This window comes from Rhipicephalus sanguineus, unplaced genomic scaffold, assembly GCF_013339695.2.
Source record: "Rhipicephalus sanguineus isolate Rsan-2018 unplaced genomic scaffold, BIME_Rsan_1.4 Seq225, whole genome shotgun sequence".
Lineage (NCBI taxonomy): Eukaryota > Metazoa > Arthropoda > Arachnida > Ixodida > Ixodidae > Rhipicephalus > Rhipicephalus sanguineus.
The window spans coordinates 646,551-659,721 of record NW_023614810.1 but is presented as its reverse complement, the minus strand read 5'-3'; positions in this window follow the sequence as shown (position 1 = coordinate 659,721).

Genomic DNA, 13,171 nt, shown 5'->3' with positions numbered 1-13,171 from the left:
ATGGAGGTGTGCGTAAGGTGCCACACACACCTGCACAACTGCACACTTTGTAATGGGTGGGAAGTTTTAGACCACCATTGCACCATTCTCATGTTTTGACACCAGGTGCGATTCTATGATTCTGTCACGCAATATTACATGCGTTAAGGAGACTCCAACTACTTGACATTTCTGTAGCATTTTTTACGAAGCAGTTTCAAGCACTGACGTGGCTCCGTGATAGGACACCTGCTTGCCGCACAGAAGGCCTGGGTTCGATCCTCATTTGGACCGAAGATTTTTTTATTATTTATTTAATTGCATCTATCTCGAATTTTCGCACACGGACAACGCTGATTTTTCGGTCACCACCAACGATGCTGACGCCAGAATTTCTGCAATACAAGCTCTTTAATACTATTGCGTTAAAACTATTTCCCAAGGCTGTGGAAAAAACCATGTTTTACGTCAACTTTGACAACAGCAGTATGCGTGGGCACATAGTGCATGTTGACTTTGGGCAGCAGCTTGTTATCCGGAGTTTTTAGCAAATTTTTAACATTAATTTTATGCATGTGACCGTTCAGTGACAATGCCCATATGTAGTAGCATAATAGGGTTTCATTGGAGAACAATGGATGCCCCACAGCGGTGTGGTTGCAGATGTTGGCAGCCAGCCGCTTTTGTGTTTGAAGAATGCTGAAGCAAGGAAATACATTTTTTCCAACAAGATCAGTGCACTGATTGATTGTGCCACTTAAAGGTCCCATTCTTGCACATACATAGGTACCTTTGACCATGTATTGGACATAGCCTTGGACATTTTAATATGGTTTCAAACTAAGCACGAGTGCCTGAGTTAGCAACACTTGTGACATCATCACTGGTACGATGCATTTAGTGGCTGCTCAAGCTCACTGTGACAGTTCACCTGTTCTGCGAGTACACACTCTAAGAAAAAATCGAGTATTTGGGGAGTATTTCTGCCACACAACTATAATCGTCATCTGGCTTGCTCACGTTTTCTTTCTTGAAAACCTGGCTTTCGTCACTCTCCTGTTAACTCTTTCAAGCACAGAAGTTGGCTTTGCTTTAAATTTTGAATTTTAATGCTAAAATTATGATAAAAGGTCACAAATAACACATTGAACGCACGAAAAAAAAATTACGACTAGTAACAAAGTTCCCGGGAGGTGGTCACCGCTGATGACCACCGTGCCGGAAGGGTCTGTGGTCCACAAATATGTAACAACTGGTCGTTTTCAGTGTAGCAGCATACTTTGCGCTTTGCACAGAGGAGGTCACTTCTTGTGGAATTCCGAAAAACAGTTTTTTTCCTTTCCAAAGGCAGAGTTGCACGTTGCATGTTTGACACATCCAAACTGTTCTAGATGGGTGTGCCTTTCTGCTACAGTTCGCACACTTTCGTGGTGAACACCTTGTTGGCTGATGGTTGGACGCTGCTGTACGAATGGCGAAGTCGACAAAGGATTTGAATTTCTTTCGTTTGGCCCCTGCGCCAACAGATGACTTACGTTTATCTGTACGATCTATAAGAGCTTGGACAGTCATCTGTCGGGCTAAATTTCTAAAATCTTTCAAGGTCATCTTTTCGGAACCAGCACGTTCCCGTAAAATGATGCATGCGTTGACAACACTGCAGTCAAGAAGTTAAAAAATATCTGGTGCCACCACTTGCGTGTTTTCCAATCCACCTCATACTTCCATTTCATCACCCTTCCTCCCTCCCATAGCCCTTTCATGCACGGTGGTCAGCGTAGGTAACTACCCTGAATAAAGTCGCTGTACAGAATGAAACTGATCCGAAGCGCATTTTTACTTGCACAGCCAGCAAGAAGTACTCTTCCGCTGCGTGTTACACCAAAAAAAGTTCGCGTGCAACCTCACGTACCTCTGCGCCCGTATAATCTTTCAGGGTACAGCGGGAAACCGCATGCTTGTTGCAAAATTTTTTCTTGTAGGAAAAAAGGTGCCCTGGATAACTAGCGCCATCTGGAGCATCTTCATAAACGACTAAAAGGGCAAAGCAAACACGTATTCACTCGCTCAACCTCTAGATGTCACTGCTAAAAATGTTGAAAGGGTGGTCACCGTAGGTGACCACTGTGCCGGAAAGAGTTAAGAATTCTATGCCACACTGATAACGCACGTGCCGTTCGTGACCGGGAAGTGCCGGGACCGCGGTGATAGCGCGAGGTGGATGACGATTATAGTTGCGTGACGGAAATACTCCCCAAATACTTGATTTTCTCTTAGAGTGTAGTCGATGTCAATGACAGACACGTCACAGCGCACACTGGCGCATGCCATGGGCTATCGTCATTCACCTCCCTTGCTTTGTTCTGGGGCTGCTTTCTAGATGGTTCTGGCTGCTTATGCCAGCGGTATTTTAAACACTGCTAAAAATAAATGAACTGGACAACACAGGAAGACCAGACCAGACGTCAACAGAACTGCTTATTCTGCAGTGTCCGCCTCAGCTCAAAACACAAAGAATAGAGATGATGATGGCTATGTACAAGTGAGAACTAATTTCCCCCCTCTTCGAAGCGGCCAGCCTGGCCACAGCTCAAAGATCGGCTGAACGAGTAATAAAAGGCTTGATGTGGGGGACGTGAACAATTCCGTGCTACGACAGCGGTGGTCAGTGATGGACTGAAGGGGGTGACGAGATAGTTCACTGGGGAAGTTTGTCGTAGAACGGTGTATGAGCCAATGTACTGTTGAAGAAATTTCTCGCAAAGTCCCGACGTTCGAACCAGGGCCCATAGTAAGACATCATCTTTGGCATGAAAGGCCATGTCACATTGTTTACTATTGCAGCGATGTTTGTGGTCCTCTTGAGTAGCTTCCATGTTTCGACGAGCAATTCTACTTAGGACTACCTGTCCTAAGTAGTATTCCTTTACAACTTTCCAGTGTCTCACCACCTATCGCAAAGCGCTGTTCTCTGCCGACATTGTTCCACATTACTTTAGTTTTATGCATATCAATTTTCAGACCTACTCTTCTACTTTCCGTATCCAGTTCAGTAATCGTGAGCTGTAATTCGTCTCCCGCGTTACTCATCAATGCAATGTCATCAGCGAATCGCAGGTTACTGAGATACTCTCCATTAGCTCTTATCCCTAATTCTTCCCAATCTATGGCCCTGAAAACCTCCTGTAAACACGCGGTGAATAGCATTGGAGAGATCGTGTCTCCCTGCCGTACGCCCCTCTTTATTGGGATTCTGTCGCTGTCTTTATGGAGGACTATAGTGGCTGTGGATCCGCTGTAGATTTCTTCCATTACGTTTATATAGGCTTCGTCGATGCTTTGAATTCCGCAGTGCCTGCATGACTGCTGATGTCTCCACCAAATCAAATGCCTTCTCGTAATCTATGACGGCTGTGTATAGGGGTTGGTTGTATTCCGCGCATTTCTCTATCCCCTGATTGATAGTATGAATATGGTCTGTTGTTGAGAAGCCTGTACGAAATCCTGCCTGGTCCTTTGGTTGATTGAACTCTATGTCTTATTAATTCTGTTAGCAATTACTTTTGTAAATAGCTTGTAGACAACGGACAGTAATCTAGGAAGAATGCCAACATGATCTTGATTCATAAGAAAGGGGACGTCAGGGACATGAAAAATTACAGGACCTACACTGATTGATGATCGTTCTCAAATACTTTCTGTTTGTCCGCATGCCTTTGCAGATTGTCGCCCTACAGGAGAATAAAATAAGGACAGCTGGTCGTGTGCTGGCACGTGGTGGAGCAGATCTCAACCACTCCGCACACTTGGTCTCTGTTGCCAACAGCGCACTCAATGGAGCTCGACCCGTCGAGTGCGTTGCGGCCGCCAGCGATGGCATTATACGAGTTGAGGAGGCAAAGCAGTGGCAAGAAGAAGGGTATAACTATAATTGCCCGTAGCTGCCTTGATACACGGTGCGTCGTTTAATTCGTGGTGCGAATGATTTGATGATGCTGTAACCTGAACGCTGACAAAATTTCAAAAACCGTTTCAGGGTACCTTTACAGTCAAGTGTGGCTCTTATCCCATTCGAAATTATCTTCGTGAATATTTTGTACAATGCTGAGGTTGATCTGTCTGTAGTTATTCAAGTCTCCCTTTTTTGTATCAGTAAAATATTGGTGTTTTTCCAACTCTCTGGTACATACATTCCAATTCTTGCATCTTGCCGTATGACCGTGGTATCGTGGCGTCACTCTCGGCGCTCCCGTGAAAAAGACGGCGGCCGAATCATCCGCTTGAGCACTGCAGACAAGCGTGATTCAGACTGTACGACAGTACCAATAATCGCGAAGTTGACAACTAAACATCGCCCACCGCACCGTTAGAATAAAACGCTAAGTCGCTTCTTTAGCTGTTTCTTGTTTACAAATACCAGGTCTTCATATGCTCCCGTCGCCCAACAGAATTAATACGATTTATCACCGCAGGGCAAGGTATGTAAGAATTTACCTTGAATTAGCGAAAGTGAGCGCATTTCCTACTAGTTGATCAGATAACATCCGTAGTAGTAATCACTTAGGCAAGAGGAAAATTGGACGAGTTGGTGCAAGTTAACCATGTCGAACTGTAGTGCGTGAGAACTCACGATCGGTAACTCACTCGCGCAGCAAACATTTCCTGCTCGCGCAGCGATCGTTGGTGAGCCTCTGTGCCCCAGTTCGAAATGTTTATCACGCTCCGAATCCACATCGTAAGAACGACAGCATATTGTCACGCTTTCTGGTATTCAATTGATAGACTCGGCATTCCTAGCTGACAGAGACAAAGCTCGCAATAATGGAGATCACTACTTACTCAATTGTGGCAAGGCAGCGCAATGCAGCATCCTCGCCTTCGACGTCCAGATGTTGTTCGAGGCAGCCACGACGAAGTTGCTACGGAGCACCGGTTCGCGTACTACTTGTCGAAACGAAAGCTGCCCGACTCGCGGTCATCGTCGTCGGTGTAGAGACAGGAGACGAAAGCCCAAGCCCGTTCAAGTAGTTCAAGCGTGCATCAGCCGGTGGAGCGACCGTTCCAAAAAGCACCGCCAAAAACTAAAGAGAGATTTCGTCCCTAGGTCACCTAGGTACCTAGGTGACGGCAACAAAAGGATTCCCCGACAGCCGTCACGAGAGGGCCACCCAAACGCTATAGCCGAAACTTAATAAACAGGAGTTTATCGTAAGGCTTTTCTTGTTGTACAAAAAGCAATGATTTCTTTTATTGTACCCAGACGTAGCACTAGTTAGCGTGTTCGCCCTTACCCAGTTTTTTTATTATAAAACCGCGCAAAACCGGAACTTCCGCTTGTGTACCGTTTAGGCTACGGAAACACGCCGACGCGCTGGCGCACTGTAATTACATATGTGTTACTAGGAGCTGGGTTTTGTGATGTAACGGCGTCAGTGTTCGAGGGGTACCACAAGCTAACGTGGAACGCACTTATATTCTCTTTACATAAGCAAACATCCATCACGCGAACATTTGGCCAGAAGGAGGATTCGCAAGCATTAACCTACGTGGGCGACGTGGGGAGCGACTAAAAAGCCACCAAAACATGCCCGCGTGCCAGACCACTTTTTGGTGCTGTCCCTAGAAATTCCAAGCGAGATGTACCTAGCCTAGTCCCGTTGCTCTACGTGCGTGCGAGACGTTGATCATGCGATTTACCATGGAAATGCAGGTGTGCTTGATTTAAAATGGCGCACGATAAGGTGCATACTTGCTGCTTTCTTTGAGAAGGGCCACTTTTGACTAAGGGGCACGCAGTTCGCAAGGCGGGGGAACGGGGGAATCATTTTTGTTTCAGCTCAATGCAGGGGCGTAGCCAGAAATTTTTTTCGGGGGGGGTTCAACCATACTTTATGTATGATCGTGCGTGCGTTTGTATGTGTGCGTGCCTATATACGCAAGCAAAACTGAAAAATTTCGAGGGGGTTTGGACCCCCCCAACCCCCCCCCCCTTGGCTACGCCCCTGGCTCAATGATACAGTGTATTAGGTTTCATTTTTGTGTTAACCTTGCTGGCGTATCAAGCGCATTAGTTTACGAAGCTGGTTCTTTTTGGACGACGAAGTTTGAGACATTCGGAACTTGTTTGTGGTTCCAGAAAGCCAGCTTTTCCCAAAAGGTGCCTTAGAAAACGTTTAGCTCCAATAATTCCGTGATATATAGTCACCGAATAATCAATATTATTGCTTGTTTTAAACAAATGCTTGCGGCGATCGAGCAACCACGCGAACGCGCGTCACGCCGAAGCCGGCCTCCCTACTTGGAGCACAGTATGTGTACTAGGCGCAGCGATGCAGATTGCTCAGGGCGTAGCCAAGGGGGCGGGGGGTTGGGGGGGTTCAAACCCCCCCCGAAATTTTTCAATTTGCTTGCGTATATAGGCACGCACACATACAAACGCACGCACGAACATACATAAAGTATGTTGAACCACCCCCCCCCCCCCGAAAAAATTTCTGGCTACGCCGCTGAGATTGCTTATTTTCTCATCAGATCAGTGGAGTTCCCGGTGCCTACCGAACACATCGTGGTGATGGATCTAGGCCATCCTCAACCGCTATATGTATGTCGCATATGCATGCATGGCTCCCATCGCATGCGTGCGGTATCAAGCTGATATATGAAACATCATTGTGAATAACTTTTTTTGCCTAGCTGTTCTTTATGAAATATTTTTTTTTTCACGTGCTTTTCACATACCTATCATCAGTGAAAAGGAGTAGCCGGTGCTATACAGAAGCACCAACATCTCCTAAATATCGTATATAAAAAAAGTATTTGTTTACGCCAGGAAAATCAATGCTCCTCACCACATAATGCTTCGCTGAACCGACCAATGTGTTACGAATGCACAACTGTCGGCTAAGTGTATATACAGTAAAGCTCGCATGCATCGGAATCAAAGGACATCGCTAAATAGTTCGATATACTTGTATTAAAATGCATAAAATGCCTGCCTAAAGCTTAAATATAGTTGGTACATGTCTTGATATATGCTGAGCATGTGCAGCTCAATGAAACGAAGACAAGAGAAGACACATAAACGACATAGCCTAGTCTATGTCGTTTATGTCTCTCTATAATATATATAAATATATATATATATATATATATATATATAATATTAATATATAATAATATAAGATATATATATATATATATATATATCATGCGTCTCGGATACTCTTTCCGGCAACTAATTGCAGCCACAGGTAGCAAGCTTCACAGCGTGGCATTTAGTTTTCGTCGCATTACACCCCTGTGTAGCGGTAAAACTTACAAAGCAATTCCTTCATTGTGGAGCGCAAAGAAATCTGTGCTGCGCACGCCGCCCATATTTTGACTCGTACCCTGCTTGTTACGCCATGCTTGCACTGCCCCTTGGATTCAATGCACTATATTTACATTATATATACGTGCTACAAGATGACAGATTCACTATAGTCAGCTTTATGTCATTGCAGCTGTGTTATGCCAGAAAGCATGTACTGTGCATCGATGATTCGTTGTGCAGCGAAGCCCACCAGGGAAATCGTAACTGCCACATACGTTACCTGATGCTTTGTCTTCTTTACTTACAAAAAAGGCGCCGACGCAGCCTCCAGTCACCGTACGAGCACCCAAACGTCTAATAAATGCGAAAGTGCATAGCAAAGGTTCTTCAATTCTTCTACCCGCCAGGCAACGAATTAGCAGCAACCCTCTACATTAGAGAACAGACCAAGTCACTTCTTGGAATAGCTTGGAATAGTGTCATGGAGAAACTTAATTATGCCAACAGAAATTATTACAAGATACCAATGAATCACGTGGCCTGAATTCAGCGTGATCGCATAGTGTCAACTTGCTGCACAATTGCGACGAGGCGCCGCTACGGATGTCTACTTCAAACGCCAGCTGCTACATTTCAGGTCAAATAATAAAGGGCTGATGATGGATTTTTAGCGCTGTGGTTGTCTCAAGAATCTGTATAAATTCAAGCGAATACTCGCGAGGTACATAAAGCAGGGCATACACAGACATTTTAACGCAACGTACGCTCTCGAGTGCCTCAAGTTTCACCTCACTTGACGACCGTCGGCACATCGGATTCGAAGGGGATCGCGAAATAATTCGATATATCCATTATACAAATGGAAAATACGCCTGTAAGCTTTAATATGACTGATTCCTTTAAGTTGCTTCGAAGCCGTAAATGTATTATCAACCACTTTGCGGCAGCGAATCCTTCTCGGCCACGAAGGGCTAGAGCTTCACAGCGTGACGTTTAGTTTTCTTCGCATAACGCCACTGTACAGCTGTGAAGCTTAACAAGGCAAATCCCTCATTCTGGAGCGCACTGAGTTATACCAGGCGCTTACATCGGAAACCACTGATACCTTGAAGCGTGAACTTGTTGGCTAGATGGTTCAACCTAACTTAAGGGAGCAGCGCGAAAGACAGGGACAGAAAGGCACACATACACCCACACGTAGCGCAGTATGTGTGGTTGTATGTGTGCCTTTTCTGTCCCTGTCTTTCGCGCTTCATCCAAATTGACAGCAGAGTCGATGCTCAGCAATCTCAGTCATTTCTAAGCGAACACTCGCGAGGTAACACAACAAAGCATGACACAGATAGACAAAATCTTTAAGAAGACACGCCATCATGTGCCTCTAACAGTTTCAACTCGGCCTCTCGTTGCTCTCGTCTGCTCTCGCCAACTTGACTAGGGAATTTTTGGGTACACCACGGCGCTAGTTTTGCTCGGCAGCACAAGGTAGCCAACATGAAACATGCTTACACCGCTAACATTGGGCGATGTTTAGGTGGCTTTTTAGTCTCGTGCGGCGACGTGTGCCATCAAGGCAAGCGCAGCGCACACAGCCTCGAAACGAGGTAGCTCGCCCTCTCTGACTAGACGCATAAAAAAGTAAAGCAGCCGCGTCCTTCGGTGTTTCGGTTTCGGTTTGGTCGGATTTCAAAAGAGTTACATCTTGCTTCTGCCGCAATTTCTTCTTTTCGTAACTATTTGTGTTGAAGCTACGTCAAGGAGGTAGAAAGTAACAGGCTTTTGTAGATGCGCTGGGAAAGCAGGAAAAATTGTAGGTACACTGCCAGGCCATCTGCCCTGGTCGTCTGCCCCGTTCTGTCGAAGCAGCATTTTGCGAAGTGAATAGAGCAGAGGTGGTTGGTTGGTTGTTCCTTGGCAACCTGGCGCAACCCACCGCGGGGGATCGGCCATGAAACGGGCGGCACCTTATTTTAGAGATAAAATTGTTTTACATGGAGCAAAGGTGGTCAGAGCTGGTCACCGTCCTTAGCTCTCTAACCACTTCTTCGACCGGCACGTCCCAGGTAGAACGCTGCGCGCAGTCTTTTGGAAACATGTAACACGGATAATCACGTCATGGAACGGTGCGTTTGCCAATTCCTCGATAAACATGCATCAAATTCGATATCCATGCACCGGATAATATGCATGCACGCCGTCAGTCTTGACTTGCAAGAAAACACCAGAAAGCTCGGAATTCTAAGGGCGTTCAGACTTCCTACTCGTACCAATAATGCTCGGTACGTCCCGCTAGACTGCACCCCATTATTTGGTACTTCGTGCATACACTTAAAAATCACGTACAACGTCGTGTCAGCGCACATTTAAAGAGTAAAATTTTCGTCGATACAACTGTACGCATTACATGTATGCGCACCTTTCAAATTGTTTCCAGTTTAACAGATGCACGGAAAAACAGACAATCGTCAGCGAACGAAGTGAGGACACTTACACGTGAAAAGTGATCCCAGGCGTCTTTTATTGCGATTGTGCAGCCATAAGCGACGCACGAAGTCACCATGGCCTCGTAAAATGTTTAACTGCTTTACAAAAGCATGCCACCGTCCCCAAAGACAACTGCGACGGCGGGGCAACGGCGCGCACTCCGTCGTCTGCTTCCGAGTTTTTTCCTTTTGCAATAGGTGGTATTCACCCCGAGCAACCCTGTTCTCCCGCAGCATACCCGCATGGCATGCCGGGAAGGCACTGCTTCCGGGTGTTCTGTGCCGCCATATCTGAGGCCGTGACCCCCATGTGTTCCTCTGCGCGATACGCGAGTTAAGCCGTTTTTTTGCGCCCGCCACCCAAATCACGGGTAATTGCGCCGTATTTGGGTACAGCAATCGCACAAAATCGGAGAGTGACACGCGTGAGAACGCAAGAACGGTTAAATTTTATTCGTTGCCGAACGTTATTCGCGGTCAATGTAGCCGTGCTCTGAAGGTCTCGGCGAAGCGTCGTGACGAATGTTTCAGCCGCCTTCGCCGCGCTCCAAAGGCTCTGTGGTAAGCGCCTGAGAGTGGTTTACCTGCGAATAGAAACTCAGTTGAGTTCATATTCTGACCGCTGTGTATAAAAAAGGAGGAAAGCCGCGAACGAAACACGAAAAAAAAAAAATCGCGTTGACACAGTAAAATGCATTCAGATTCTGCCGCACTGCACTGGCGAAAACATCTGCGAAAAGCATGACACAGTAAAGTACTCAACGTCAGACTGTCCATATTTACACATGCGCGGTACATGCGAGCTAAAATGAGACGCACACGCTTTTGTTTTTCTCGCTAAAGTGGACTTCTGGCTGCGAGTTCGTACACTTGCATCAAAACACAGGTGACTTGCAACCTTGGTCTCGTTAAATAATTTAACGCCCTAGAGATACATTTTCATCGCGATCGATCAAAGCTGTAGGTGAGTCAATCACGTCGAAATTTAAGTCTCGTTCGCACTCGACTGCAATCGAAAGTACCCCGCGTAGCGGTGCTTTTACATGCATTACTTCGCAAGCGCACCGCTGCTTCAACCAGGTTCGTAGAGAATCGCACTGCCATCAATGTTTGGTACGCTCACCCTTCGCGTTTACAGCTGAAATTTAAGTTCAACGCTAAAGATTATCTTACCTTTGCGCGCACAACGACGCAGTCGCCGTAACTTTTCAGCGAGGGTTCCTGGACAAACCGCACTCCTCCAAAGATTTCTTGGCTTTCAGTTGTTCATGCGTCACAAAACTGGTAGCGTGCACCAAGTACTCCTTGATGTCTGAAAGTTCCAACTTCGGTACGAGTGCAATCTCGAATGAGGCTTAATTCCTTTCTCGTCAGAACAGCTGGTCAGAATGAGTGGTCAACGCCACCGCTGAGAGCCCTTTGTCCGTGTATCGCATCGGCGTCCAATTTCTCGGCGTACACGCTCAAGCGAGGCGAGTGCTCATCAACCATGGCTGCAGCAGCTTCACAACCGGTAAATGCAATACTTTTGAGCCAAATAAATTAAAACAAGAGGAATGTGGAGCAAATACAGCTTGTAGGCAGCGGACGGTGAATGCACCGGTCGGGACGGACCAACGTTGGGACGGACGGCCTTCAAAATGGCGGTCACACGGTTGCTAGCACAGCCGGCGCACTTTCCGCTATCGCTTCCGCCAACCTGACCAGTGCCTCCTCTATAACTTTCAGTGCCTGGTGGACGGGGAGGAGAACAAAAGGCACGACCGTCGGCGCGAGTACAACCGTTCACCGCCAGGCGCCGCCCCCAAACAGGTTTCGCGGTCTTTCGCTCGCTGGCCGCGCATTACCTGCGCAGGTGCGGCTGCTAGTTTCGCGATTTTCTCGACGTCAGGGTATCTTGAGATGCTGACAATGATCGGTAGAAGCAAGGCCTACTCGACCGCTAAGCTCTTGAGCTCGCTCGCAACAAACACAAGACTTGGCAAAACCCGCAGTTGCTGACTTGGCACTCAGCCGCGGAGCAAGCTTATACAAAACCCGATTCAAAATCAGTCTACGCTCCACCATTACCCAATCCACTGGACCAATTTGTTGTCCCAATTCAGAATATCTCTTGAAATATTAACCCAACGTGAAAAAAAAGGCGTGCTGTTTCTCTGTCCAGGGTACCTACCTGCTGCCTAGGATAAATCACCAGTGGCAAGGAAAAAAAAAATTTCTATTGGAAGAAAGCACCTTTTCGCAGCCTTACATATACTGGCCCGCTATTAAAACATTTGCGTACAAAAAAAATATAAAATTGCACACACATGATTTTCACACCCTTACATCTATTGACCTAATAGTGAAACATTTGGTGACAAAGGAAGTTAACTGCAAAGGAAACAATATTTCACAGCCATACATACATTGGCCTAAGATTGAGACATTTGCTGACAAGAAAAAAGATCATAAATTGCACAAAACTATTTTTCAGAGCCATGCATACATGGCCTAAGGTTAAAACATTTGCTGACAAGAAAAAAGATCATAAATTGCACAAGATAATATTTCTCACAGCGTTATATAAAATGGCTTGCAATGAAAATATTTGTTGACAAATAAAATAGCGCATATAAAAACAACGACACAACCTTCTCAAATCCTTAATACTCCCTTGAAAGTGCTTCCCTCGCGAAATATTTGCAAGCATCCTGCTGTCAGTCCACATTAAATGGACACTAAAGAACAAAGCGATTTTTCTCATATTAGTATAGTACTCTTTCACGATACCAAAAACACCACGCTTGCGAGAAGACGCTTAGTACGAGAAAATGTAGGTGGCGACGCCACCTTGAAGTTTCCGCACCATTCGCCGTGACGTCACATGTTTGATGGCACCTACTAGGACTGCGTAGTTCCTCATCGTAAAAATGAAGTACATTATCCTTTGAGGGAGCCATAGACTTAACATACCAAATTGACGTATTTTTGTTGATCCAATGGAGCCAAAATGCGATAAATTCACTTTGAAATCCGTGATGTCACGCGGGAGATTTCGGCGCGAAATTTAAAATGAAACTTCGAACTATAGATTTTCTCCTCTATTAATAACCTATGATGGCGAAAATAACGACATTAGAGTTCTCGGAGCATATTTATCGATCTAAAACCAATCATTGTTTCTCTTTAGTGTTCCTTTAAACGCCTAGTCCGAGAGGAGTGGCCTGAGGAAGTAAATACATATGAGGTTCACGAGTCGCCCCTGCGGTCATAGCTGCCATCACTCTGGCATTTAAGGAGCCTTGATGCACAGAGGGCTGGAACTTGTACTTGTCAAGGTACTGAGTGGCTTTGCCAAATTTGGGTTGTCTTTGAGCGCACCGTCTGCAAAAGCTCGCAAAGTATATCAAGGACA